The sequence below is a fragment of the Bos mutus genome, chromosome 11, assembly GCF_027580195.1.
Source record: "Bos mutus isolate GX-2022 chromosome 11, NWIPB_WYAK_1.1, whole genome shotgun sequence".
NCBI classification, from domain to species: domain Eukaryota; kingdom Metazoa; phylum Chordata; class Mammalia; order Artiodactyla; family Bovidae; genus Bos; species Bos mutus.
The window spans coordinates 69,246,445-69,259,063 of record NC_091627.1 but is presented as its reverse complement, the minus strand read 5'-3'; the positions used below and the strand labels follow the sequence as shown (position 1 = coordinate 69,259,063).

The window sequence follows — 12,619 nt, the reverse complement described above, 5'->3', positions numbered from 1 at the left end:
AGCACGCCAGGCCTCCTTGTCCATCACCAACTCCCAGAGTCTACTCAAACTCATGTCCATAGAGTCAGTGATGCCATCCAGCCATCTCATCCTCTGTCATCCCCTTCTCCTCCTGCCCTCAATCCCTCCCAGCATCAGGTCTTTTCCAATGAGTCAACTCTTTGCATGAAGTGACCAAAGTATTAAGAGTTTCAGCTTTAGCAAAACATTGCAAATAGTTTTCTGTATGGGCAGAATGTACCCAGTTTGAACATCTTTTTCTACATCTGGAACAAAATTATATTTGATTTTAGGAACTTGTCTAACTAGATAAAGAAGTGAAATAGCTATATATATCTCCTGAATATGATTTTAAAATGTTATTAAGCATAGTATTGCATAAAAAAATGTCCCAAAGTTAGCTGCAGTTTATAATGAATTAAAGCTAGCTTGATCCAGCAAAGACAGAATTATACATACTGGAAAATTTTGAGGATTCATTTTTTTTAAAATATAGATTTTAGAAAGATCTTAGTAAGACTTCTAAACATGAAATTAAAATCACTCATTTTTTTTTCATTACCATAAAAATAAGCAGAGACATCACTTTGCCTACAAAGGTCTGGATAGTCAAAGCTATGGTTTTTCCAGTAGTTATGTATGGATGTGAGAGTTGGACCATAAAGAAGGCTGAGTGCCGAAGAATTGATGCTTTTGAACTGTAACTTTTGTTGGAGAAGACTCTTGAGAGTCCCTTGGACTGCAAAGAAATCAAAATAGTCCTAAAGGAAATCAGTTCTGAATATTCATTGGAAAGACTGATGCTGAAGCTGAAGTTCCAATACTTTGGTCACCTGATGCAAAGAACCAACTCATTAGAAAAGATCCTGATGCAGGGAAAGATTGAAGGCAGGAGGAGAAGGAGACTAGAGAGGACGAGATGGTTGGATGACATCACTGACTCAATGGACAAGAGTTTGAGCAAGCTCTAGGAGATGATGAAGGACAGGGAAGCCTGGCAGGCTTCAGTCCATGGGGTTGCAAAGAGTCAGACACGACTGAGCAACTGAACAACAACAACAACTTTTCACTTAATATAATTGAGGTATTTAAAAATTTTTTAAGTATATTTATTTTTTAATTGCAGAATAATTGCTTTAGAGAAATGTGTTGGTTTCTGCCAAACATCAACATGAATCAGCCATAGGTATACATATGTCCCCCTCCCTCTTGAACCTCCCTCTCACCTCCCTCCCCATCCTACCCCTCTAGATTGTTATAGGGCCCTGGTTTGAGTTCCCCAAGTCATACAGCAAATTCCCACTGGCTATCTATTTTATATAAGGAATTATAAGTTTCCATGTTTCTGTATCCATACATCTCACCCTTTCCTTCCTTCCCAGACCCCGTGTGTCCATAAGTCTGTTCTCTATATCTGTGTCTCCATTGCTGCCCTGTAAATATTTTTATCAGTGTCATCTTTCTAGATTACATACATACATATGTGTTAGTATATGATACTTGTTTTTCTCTTTCTGACTTCCTTTACTCTGTATAATAGGTTCTGGGTTCATTCAGTTCATTAGAACTGACTCAAATGCAGTCCTTTTTATGGCTGAGTAATATTTCATTATTACCATATGTGGTACATATTCCAATATTCCAATATGTGCCACAGCTTCTTTATCCATTCATCTGTCGATGGACATCTAGGTTGCTTCTATGTTTAACTGCAGCATTATTAAAGCTTCCCTCATAGCTCAGTTGGTTAAGAATCCACCTGCAATGCAGGAGACCCCGGTTTGATTCCTGGGTCGGGAAGATCCACTGGAGAAGGGATAGGCTACCCACTCCAGTATTCTTGGGCTTCCCTGTGGCTCAGCTGGTAAAGAATCTGCCTGCAATGCGGGAGACCTGGGTTCGATCCCTGGGTGGGGAAGATCCCCTGGAGAAGGGAAAGGCTACCCACTCCAGTATTCTGGCCTGGAGAATTCCATGGACTATACAGTCCATGGGGTCACAGAGAGTCGGACATGACTGAGCGACTTTCACTTTCATTATTTTGAATATCTGCATTCTGGTTGGTGTGACATGTTTATGTTCCATAATTTATTAAGACATTTCCTCAATGTTTGGTCTTTATGTAATTATAAACTTTTAAATCAATTAGCAAGCAATTAACTTTATTATGCCTTTTTTACACTGAATTAGTATACTTTTGAGTAGTTATCACATAAATGAATGTAAAAGCTAATAATAGTTCTACTACATTTCACCATATTTCCAAAAGTGTTATATGTTTAATATACCATCATAGTCAATTGCTTTGCCAACCTTGGGTGTTATATTATTTTGCAGCTTGGGAGTGTAAAATGGCATTTGTGTCTGTTGCTTCAAAGCTGAGAAAATTATCATCCTTCTATATATCTGATATGCTGCATTTTTGCTAGTCTGTGATTTAAATTATTGTATTTATTTAAGCTTTTTAGATTCTTTGGCAGTTTATTTTGGTGCCTTTAAACTCCTTGATAACATTTTAAATACTCCTTCCTTATTCTTTGTCTTAGAAATAAAAATTTATAAACCATTGAAAGTGAAAGTAAAATTTGCTCAGTCATGTCCAACTCTTTGCGACTCCATGGACTATACAGTCTGTGGAATTCTCCAGGGCAGAATACTAGAGCGGGTAGCCTTTCCCTTCTCCAGGGGACCTTCCCCCCGCCAGGGGTCAAACCCTCGTCTCTCACATTGCAGGCGGATTCTTTACCAGCTGAGCCACAAAGGAAGCCCAAGAATACTGGAGTGGGTAGTCTGTCCCTTCTTCAGGTGATCATCTTGACCCAGGAATCAAACTGGGATCTCCTGCATTGCAGGCAGATTCTTTACCAACTGAGCTATCAGGGAAGCCCTATAAACAATTAGTTCATATGTGTATATTTCTATGCGCGTCTCTTTATTTAGGCTATTTCTTAACTCCCCACTTTTCTTCTTGCTCTTTATTTGTCACATTTCTTGTTCTGGTGACTGGTTGTGATCTGGGCACACGTAGACTACTGTGTCAGTTTACTGCACAGTTCATCATTGCTTCTGGAACTTTCTTGCTAAGTCATTGTGAATTAGAAGAATTTCTTTTCCATCAAAGATAGCAGATTTTCTCAATAGAAATGAACCACAGGGCATCTGTGGCCTGGACACCCCTCACTACATTGTCTTTGCTTATTTTAAATAAGGATCAGAAAAGATGACACAACGTGGTGGGAGGGATGAGAACAGACCTTTGAGAGGGCACTGCACCAGGGCTGATATACAGACCATGGGCTGGGTGAGTTAGTTTGGTTTGTTTGCAAAGATAAGCCTCAGTTTGCATATAGTGAACATAAATAACACATGGTGTGTTATTTCGATTCTGTTTTAAAAAACCAAGGTCCTAAGGGATGCAGTACTGTAAGCTTTTTAGGGAATGTTCTATGATTTTATACAATTTAACCTCAATTTATATACTTTGCATCATCACGATTAAGATCATTGTTGTATAGGATTATTGCAAGACTGTGTTGTTTGTAAACTTAAGCCATTGGAGGTGTCAACTGAGAATAACTGTTGGACTTGAAAACTGCCTCTACTCCCTGGCCTGTCTAAACCTGCTCTCTACCTCCACTGTTCCAACCAAAACCAGCTCTGGAAACCTTGCCGAGTAACATCAATCCTAGTTCTAGGTTCCCTTAAAAAGGTTACTCCAGGCTTTACTGCATATCATTGAGCAAAATATACTAAAATTCCAGTTCATTCATCCGTTTTCCCAAAGTGTTTCCCCAGGCTTGCCCCTCTTTGTTGAGCATTCCTGTTTATTCCTATCATATGTTCCCTCTGTCTCTCAGTCTCTCCTCACCTCTGTCCCACCTTCCTTCTCCTCCTTTATTTTTACTTCTTCCCTGCAACTCTCTCCTGACCCATGACCATCCCTGCTGGGTGCCGCCCCTTGGGAAGTACAGTCTGGTTTCCAGCTTTACCTTCTTTTCTGTTAGGAGGTATAGAGCAAAAATCCTAGTTAACAAAATCCTCTTATTACAGGAGGTGATGAAGAACAGTGATGAGTGTTCAAGGGGCCTTGTCTTATGAACAACTGACCCACACAAGTCAGTTTCTTCTGAAAGAGGACAGAGCAGTTGTGACCAGGAGCATCAGCAGGAGAGAAGAGCTGGCTGGGCCTGGGCAGCAGCACAGGGAGTTCTGGGTATGGTTGGGGGTACCAGGGGGTGTAGGGACTGTCTAGAGTGCTGCAGTGAAAGAGTTAACTGAGAGCATCCATCAGAGAGAACTTTCTGTTTTCTCTGATATAATCAACTTGGGGTCTTAATTTCCCTAGCTTTATCAGAGAATGCCCTGGGCTAAGGTCTCAGAGATCTTGGCCACAGAGAGAATCTCCTCTAGGGGCTATAAACAGAGACATAAAGGGTGTTGGGAGTTCACCAAAGCTCTAGGAGAGCCAGAGACCACACGGCCCAGAACAGCGCCCAGCCACAGGGGACTCCCCAGTTCAGATGCTGTCCTGTGCCCCTGTCCAGCCCTGCAGTGTGTTCTGGTGAAGGAAGAGTCAGCTGTGCCCTCTCAGAGGGTCAGTGAACAGGTCACACGAGATAAAACCCACAACACGTGTGTTGGAGTCTTGGGTCTCCTTCCTCTCTATTATACTAAGGCGTTTCTGGCAAATGGTTTAGTCCACCACTTAGTCCGCATGTCAGTGAAGAAACGGAGCAAACAGAATGACTCCCAGTTGCTTGAACTTCCCATATTGAATCCAGAAGCTCTGTTATTTCAGAAGTCGAACATTTGATTCTCCTGAAGTTTTAATAACTCTTCCACTTTAAATATACATCTGTTAGTAAGTAGAAAGAGAACTTTAGAATAAAGAATATCTACAAGTACTGATTGATTTCTCTGGCTCTTGGACATGTAAGTTAGAGCAAGCTTCAGGGTGTGTGTGTGTATTTCACCTCATTTTGCAAAGCTATGTGCATATTTTTGTTACATGATTTTTAAATGATGAAAAATAGGTAACCTGTACATTATTTGTTTGAAGAATGTTTTCCAAGAATACCGAAAGGTTAATATTAGTGATTTACGTATCTTGTGTGTGCTTGGTCAGTCAGTTGTGTCTGACTGTCTGTGACCCTATGAACTGTAGCCCATCAGGCTCCTCTGGGATTCTCCAGGCAAGAATACTGGAGTGGGTTGATTTCCTCTTCCAGAGGATCTTCCTAACCCAAGGATCAAACTGATGTCTCCTACGTCTCCTACATTGGCAGGTGGCTTCTTTACCACAGAGTCACTTGGGAAGCCCTTACATATCTTAAAACTTATTAATTACTAGTGGTCTTACATAGTAAAGATTGAATAGTGGGTATTATTTCTAACAAGCCAGTTAAAAACAAATGGGATAGTTTGCTGTGTGTATAATGGCAATCCATCCATTTTATGATGATATTTTCTCTCTCACTGTTTTTCCACACATGTATATATTTTCTTTGAAATATTACTAAGTTATAGGTTAAAATTTTATATTGTGCCCAAGAGAATGTTTGAATAATTAATTTCATAATTACTGTTGGAGGTAAAAAGCATCTTCACTGTGAGTTGTGCTCTAAATAATAAATTTCTGATAGTAGAAATTATAAATGACATTTATGTGCTTTTCACTCTTAATATGTATATGAACTACCATTTCTGTTCTTTATTGTCACAACCCATTTCAAAACTAGGGGGCCTGTTCTTATCTTGTATCATGACATTTAGATATGACATTTGGGAACCAAGGACATAAATCCTAACAGACTTGGATGCAAAATTGAATTTGGTTATATTTTTAAAGTACTTAATGACCAGGTTCCCATGGGAGATCACTCATATCCATGTCAGTATCAGAACTCCATACATGTGATACATATTTGTAATTTGCTTTTTAAACCCACTCCAGTACTCTGGCCTGGAAAATCCCATGGACAGAGGAGCCTGGTAGGCTGCAGTTCATGGGGTCACAAAGAGTCAGACACAACTGAGCGACTTCACTTTCACTTTTAAACTTTTAAATGTAAACATTAGCCACGGGCCCAAATTATTATATTTCCACCAGCATTTCTTCTGAATAAACATTACAAAATAAAATAAGTATAGACATAAGTTCAGAGTGGGATATGAAGTTTTCTTGCTTGGAGTATCCTCATGGACAGAGGAGCCTGGTGGGCTATAATCCATGGGGTTGCAAAGAGTCAGACACGACTGAGTGACCAAGCACAGCACATAAAGTTTTCAACTTTATTTTCTGCTTCTCTTGAGTTGTGTATAACATGGATGATATGATGAATAAATGTCTGATCAGAAAGTGCTATAGACTGACTGTTGTGTCTTCTGCAAATTCGGGTGTTGAAACCTAATCCCAGTGGGTCTATTTTAGGAGAGGGGACCTTTGCGAGGTGATTAGGTCATGAGGGTGGGGCTGTCATGGCTACTGCTTTCATAGCCATGGCTTCCCCGGTGACTCATATGGTAAAGAATTCGCCTGCAATGTGGGAGATCTGGGTTTGGTCCCTGGGTCAGGAAGATCCCCTGGAGGAGGGCATGGTAACCCACTCCAGTATTCTTGCCTGGAGAATCCCATGGACAGAGGAGCCTAGAGAGCTACAGTCCATGGAGTCACAAAGAGTCAGACACAACTGAGTGACTAAGCGCAAGATGAGAATGAGTCCTAGTTTTTTTTTTACTGCAATCTGTGCACCTTCAAAATTAAAAGAAATCCAGCGGTATTCCCCCATTCTGTACCTGTGATAGAAAATTATTACTCACTGGTTGAGTTCTCTATCAATATAAGCCCTGCAGTTGATTTACTTTCCCTCATTTCTAGTTCCAGTCAGTACATCCTATAATTAGAAAAAGGAATTACTGAGGTGGTGTAATAAAATATTTACTTTAAACAAACAAAAAACCACAGAGCTATCCCTTTTGTTCCTCTCTGTTTTCCTTGGTAAACATTATACCTGTGATATTGGTCTATGTGCTAGAGCCATTGAGAATTTAATATTTATTATGTAGAGGAAAAACCTTATTCTTTCTTCCCTTTTAGATTCTTTAGTTGTCTAATGATTAAATTGATATAAAATAGGTTACCAGGAGAAAAACAAATAAAAATTTGTATGTGCAAGACTTCATAGAAATAAAACTCAAAAGAATTGACCTAAATAGGCAGCTTCTATACCTTTTAGACAAAGAAATAATACATTTGTGAAGAACTGACAAAACAAAAGGCTTTGGACTTAGGGTAGCTAATTAGTGAAGTAACGAGGTTTGCTTAAACAATCTTCTCAACCCCCAGTTCCCTATCCCTGGCAACAAGGATGCCTCCCTGCCAGATCGAGGGAGAGTACCCTTCCATGGGAAATATATTTGCTGCTTTCAGTGGAACAAAGGAGGGTCACAGGAGTGTTTCTTTTTTTTTTTAATTGGAATATAATTGCTTTACAATGTTGTGTTAGTTTCTGCTGTACAACAGTGTGAATCAGCTGTATGTATACACGTGTCCCCTCCCTAGTGAGCCTCCCTCCCATCCCCGCCATACCACCCCTCTAGGTCATGACAGAGGATCAGACTGAGCTCCTTGTGCTGTACAGCAGTTTCCTACTAGCTATCTATTTTACACATGGACACAGTGAGGGAAGGAGAAGGTAGGGTAAATTGGGAGAGTAGCATTGGCGTATATACACAGTACTGTTCTTCTGACTGTTTCTTAAGTAACTTGGACTTAAAATGATCAGTGTGCCAAAATGGCATATTATGCGGTGATGTATTCTGTTTGCCTTCATATAACAGGATTATATTTGAATTCCCATACCGTCCACCCCTCTATTTGCCTTCCCCTTGTAAGCAAGCTTCCCTGATAGCTCAGTTGGGAAAGAATCCACTTGCAGTGCAGTAGGCCCTGGTTCAGTTCCTGGTTGGGAATGAACCAAGAAGATCCGCTGGAGAAGGGATAGGCTACCCACTCCAGTATTCTTGGGCTTCCCTTGTGGCTCAGCTGGTAAAGAATCTGACTGCAGTGTGGGAGACCTGGGTTCGATCCCGGGTTGAGAAGATCCCCTGGAGAAGGGAAAGGCTACCCACTCCAGTCTCCTGGCCTGGAGAATTCCATGGACTGTATAGTCCATGGGGTCGCAAGGAGTCGGACACAACTGAGCGACCTTCACTTTCACTTTGTGAGCAAGTGATTTCTCCCCTCTGACTTTGCTTTTCTTCTAATTTGTGAACTGAGAGAGTAGGATGAGATTATATTTTAGTTTCCTTTTAGTTCTGATTCTAGGAAGGAGTGATATGTCTTATTTGGCTCAGAAAATCCCAACATTTCTTTAAGGTTGATTGTATGATTTATCACAGTGAGTTCCTCTTCAGAAGCTTCCACATAAGCAAACATCAGAATGCACCATGACCTCCAAAAGTCATCTCCTTTCTCTTCAACAGTCTTTTTAAAGTCCAGAAATGTGATTTGTAGGAAGAGTAAGAGAAGGAAGTATAAATTATAGCACCAATGGGAATACATTTATCTTAAAACCATGTATTTATTGCTTTTCAACATCTAATATTTCCTCTTATTTCACAGTGTAAAACAGATCCTCATACATTTTGTCCCTTTACTTGTAACCTACTTTATTAATGTCCCTTGGGCTATATCTTAAAGTATTGGTGCCAGTTTCTCTTTTTAGTAACTTATTATTATGTAGATCTTTGGGGATGACTGTCAAAGTGCTTAATAGAAACTTGATATCTAAGCTAACTTTTGATTTGGGGCTTTGAATGAGTATTTGGTGATCCAGCAATACTCCTCCTAGGTATTTACTCAAGTGAAATCAAAACTTACATTTACACAGAAACCTGTATAGAAATGTTTATAGCAGCTACATTTGTAATTGCCAAATACAAGGGGAGAGGTTGATTAAAAAGGAGCACATACAAAACTGGGCATTGACAGAACTGTTATGGTGATAGTTAACATGACCACATATATTTATCAAAACTCATGGACCTGTAAACTAAAAAGAATGAATTTTCCTTTAATAAATTATAGCTCCATTTTTTAAAAATGAAAAAATTACTGTTCAAAAAATATACCTGAAAAGAAAGGAATATTTCAAATATATATTGAAGTATTTTTAATACCTAATAACTTTGGAATAAAATAGAAATAAAAGATGTTATATAAATATAAGGCGTTGTTCACAAGGACTTTATACTTTATTTACAGAGATTGAAATTTAGGATTTTTAAAAAACATGTTTATTAGGGCACAACGGTGTTTTTTATCACACAACTGAAGAGATCACTCAAGATATAAACAGTTTTAAAGTATGGCGTCTGGATTGTTTTATATATTGATTCAAATTTCTTAATCTTTCAGTTCTTAGGGGACGAGAGGGCAATAGAATAAAAATCACAAAATAAGTAATAAAACACAGATTAGCTTTGTTTTCCTGAAAAGACACAAGTTAAATACTTACGGATTGATTTCTGGTCCCAGATTATAATAAAACCTATTTTATTTATCTGTTTATAATTAAAGTGTAATTGACATACAATATCATATTAATATCGGGGTACAGCATAGTGACTTATATGCATTTCAGAATGGTCATCGTGATAAAGTACCATCTGTCACTTACAAAGTCATCACAGCATTATTGTCTATATTCCCTCTGCTGTACCTTTTGTCACCATGACTTGTTTATTTTATAACTGAGAGTTTGTGCCTCTTAATATCCTTCACCCATTCATCCCTCAAAACATTTCTTCTCCAGCAAATATCAGTTTTTTCCTCTATGTCTGAGTCTGTTTCTCTTTTGTTTTATTTGTTCCTTTGTTTTGTTTTTTAGATTCATACAAGTAAAATCATACTTTCTTTGTCTGTCTGACTTATTCAACTTACTAGCATAGTGCCCTGAAGGTCCATCCATGTAGTTGCAAATGGCAATATTTCATTTTTTACGGTTGAGTAATATTCTAGTGTATGTGTCTATGTATATTATATACCATATCTTCTTTATTCCTTCAGATGCTTATAGACACTTAGATTGCTCCATATGTTGGCTATATGTTGCAGTGAACATAGGCGTGCACATATTTTTTTGAATGAATGTTTTGTTTTCTGTGGATAAATAGCTAGAATTAGAATTGCTGGATTATATGGTGATTCTATTTTTAGTTTTTTGGGGAACCTCTATACTGTTTCCCACAGTGGCTGTATCAGTATACATCCCCACCAACAGTGCACCAGGGCTCTTTGCACCACATCCTCACCAACACTTGTTACTTAGTAGAAGCTAGTTTTGCTAATCTTCATTTCAAAGAACATTTATATTATGAAAGCAAATCTATGTATATTCATTTTTCCTGTGCAATTCAAAGACTACATGATTACTGTGAACACTAAATCCTGTTGAACTTCCTCACACACACCCAATACAGTAATTATCATTTCAAGGACTGTGGAAGAGACTGCCAGCTGCAAACAAATATCTGTTCTCCCCTTCCTTAGCAACAGAACCTCAATTTTTCAGAGAAGCAATGTGTCCCCTCCCCCCAAAACAACATTCCCCAGGTTTCACGGGAGTCGGGTGTGGCTGGGTGACTACTTAAGTGTTGTGTGGACTTCCAGGAAGGCACTCCTGGTGGGAGATGGCTCAGCTAGGCTGGTGAGAGTCCTGGGACCTGTGTGTCTCCCCCACTGCTGCTGCCTCGAATACAGATCTGATGGCTGTAACCCCAACCTAGGTTGATTCTCTAGCCTCCCCCGCCCCTTGTCAACAAACCCCTAGGACAGTTCCCTCTGCACTGAGAGAAAATGTCTTTACTTAACTGTTGATGGAGCAGGGCTCATCCCAAGTTTCCCTTAAGTGGTTTTTTTGGTCACCCTCCTTGACTGGCCTCGCCCAGTAAACATGACCAAAGCTGACTCCAGCTGAGAATTTTTCACTTTCCCAGCAGTGCACTAAGCACATTCCATACATCATCACATACAAAGTTCACATCCCTAGGAAGTAAATCCTGTTATTACCTACATTTCACAGATAAAGAAATTGAATGGTTAGGCTAGATTCCCTGGCGGGCTCTGCAGCTTGGTCACACAGTGGGGGAGCTTGGATTTCCTCTGAAACTTGTTTGCTTCGAGACTGGGCCATTGGGAGATCAGCCCTGGGATTTCTTTGGAAGGAATGATGCTAAAGCTGAAACTCCAGTACTTTGGCCACCTCATGTGAAGAGTTGACTCATTGGAAAAGACTCTGATGCTGGGAGGGATTGGGGGCAGGAGGAGAAGGGGACGACAGAGGATGAGATGGCTGGATGGCATCACTGACTCAATGGACGTGAGTCTGAGTGAACTCCGGGAGTTGGTGATGGACAGGGAGGCCTGGCGTGCTGCGGTTCATGGGGTTGCAAAGAGTCTGACACGACTGAGCGACTGATCTGATCTGATCTGATCTGATAGACCACTTAAATACTTAAAGATGCCAATTCAGCATTATGGAGTCCTATTCACCTCTTTCTCTGTTCCTGAGTGTTCTTATCCTGAATTAGACAAATTGTTCACAGCGAAGTCTTAATTTGACCACTTGCTGACCATGTGATTTCTTTATTAAAATATCAGTCCTCCTCTCTGGCAGAAACATCTGAGAGTGTGTTTTGGAGGTGGGGGTGATGGTACAGCAGCATCTACTCAGTTCTCTTTAATTCAGGCCCCTCCCACTACACACCTGTGTTCCTTAAACTGTCCAGAGGCCTCACGAAGGATCCAGTCTGCCTAATCACAAAAGCTTCTTCATGTCCAACAGCCTCTTTTTCCTATAAGTGGAGTCAAGTCTCAGTTATCTAGAAATGTTTAGTGAGCTCGGGGATTAACATTAATGATAAAATGATCCTGACATTGTTACATGACTAGTGTCATATTTACCGTGTTCAGTAAACCCTGAAGGAGGGTCATTGGAGGTGAACTTGCAGCGTCAGTAGGTTGTGGTGCCCGGACTGTCTTTACGACAGCAACGAAGCATTTCCAGATGCTGACTCATCTGTTAACTCCTCTGTGATCACACCAGTTCCCACTGACCTACACTTCTTTAAACTCTTTTGTTATGTATAGCCTTTACCCCAGCATTGTTGTTGCTTCTTCAGCTAACTAGGTTGTAAGTTTCTTGTAGGTGTAAAGTTAGTATAGCATAATGAGTCTCATTAAACACACATTTTCCTCATGTATCCTGGAGAAAAAGGAAAGGGATGGGGAGAGAGAACTACCTAAACAGCATGGCTGGGCCTCTTGCCAGCCCTTGCAAGGAGTATGTGCCCTGAAGGCCTGTCTGGTTTCCTTATCTGTGGGTCTCAGTACTGTACGGAGTCATAGACACAAACCACATGCATGCACTGTGCTGTCCCTGATGGTGGGCTAAGGGGCTGACCATAGGCAAATTGTAAAGTCCATCCGCTTTGTAGAGGATGAGCCTCCCTCATACTCAAAACCTGGTAACTGAGTGAGCCCAATTCCCTGATCCCTGTGACGACACACAGAGGAGCAGGTTAGAGAGGAACAATTCCAGCATTTTAGACAAATGTT

General features: G+C 40.1%; 1 protein-coding gene across 1 annotated transcript in view; it reads left to right on the top strand.

The window, feature by feature from the left end:
- The window catches only part of EML6 (EMAP like 6), a 286,960-nt gene that overhangs the window by 57,969 nt on the left and 216,372 nt on the right, over positions 1–12,619 (top strand).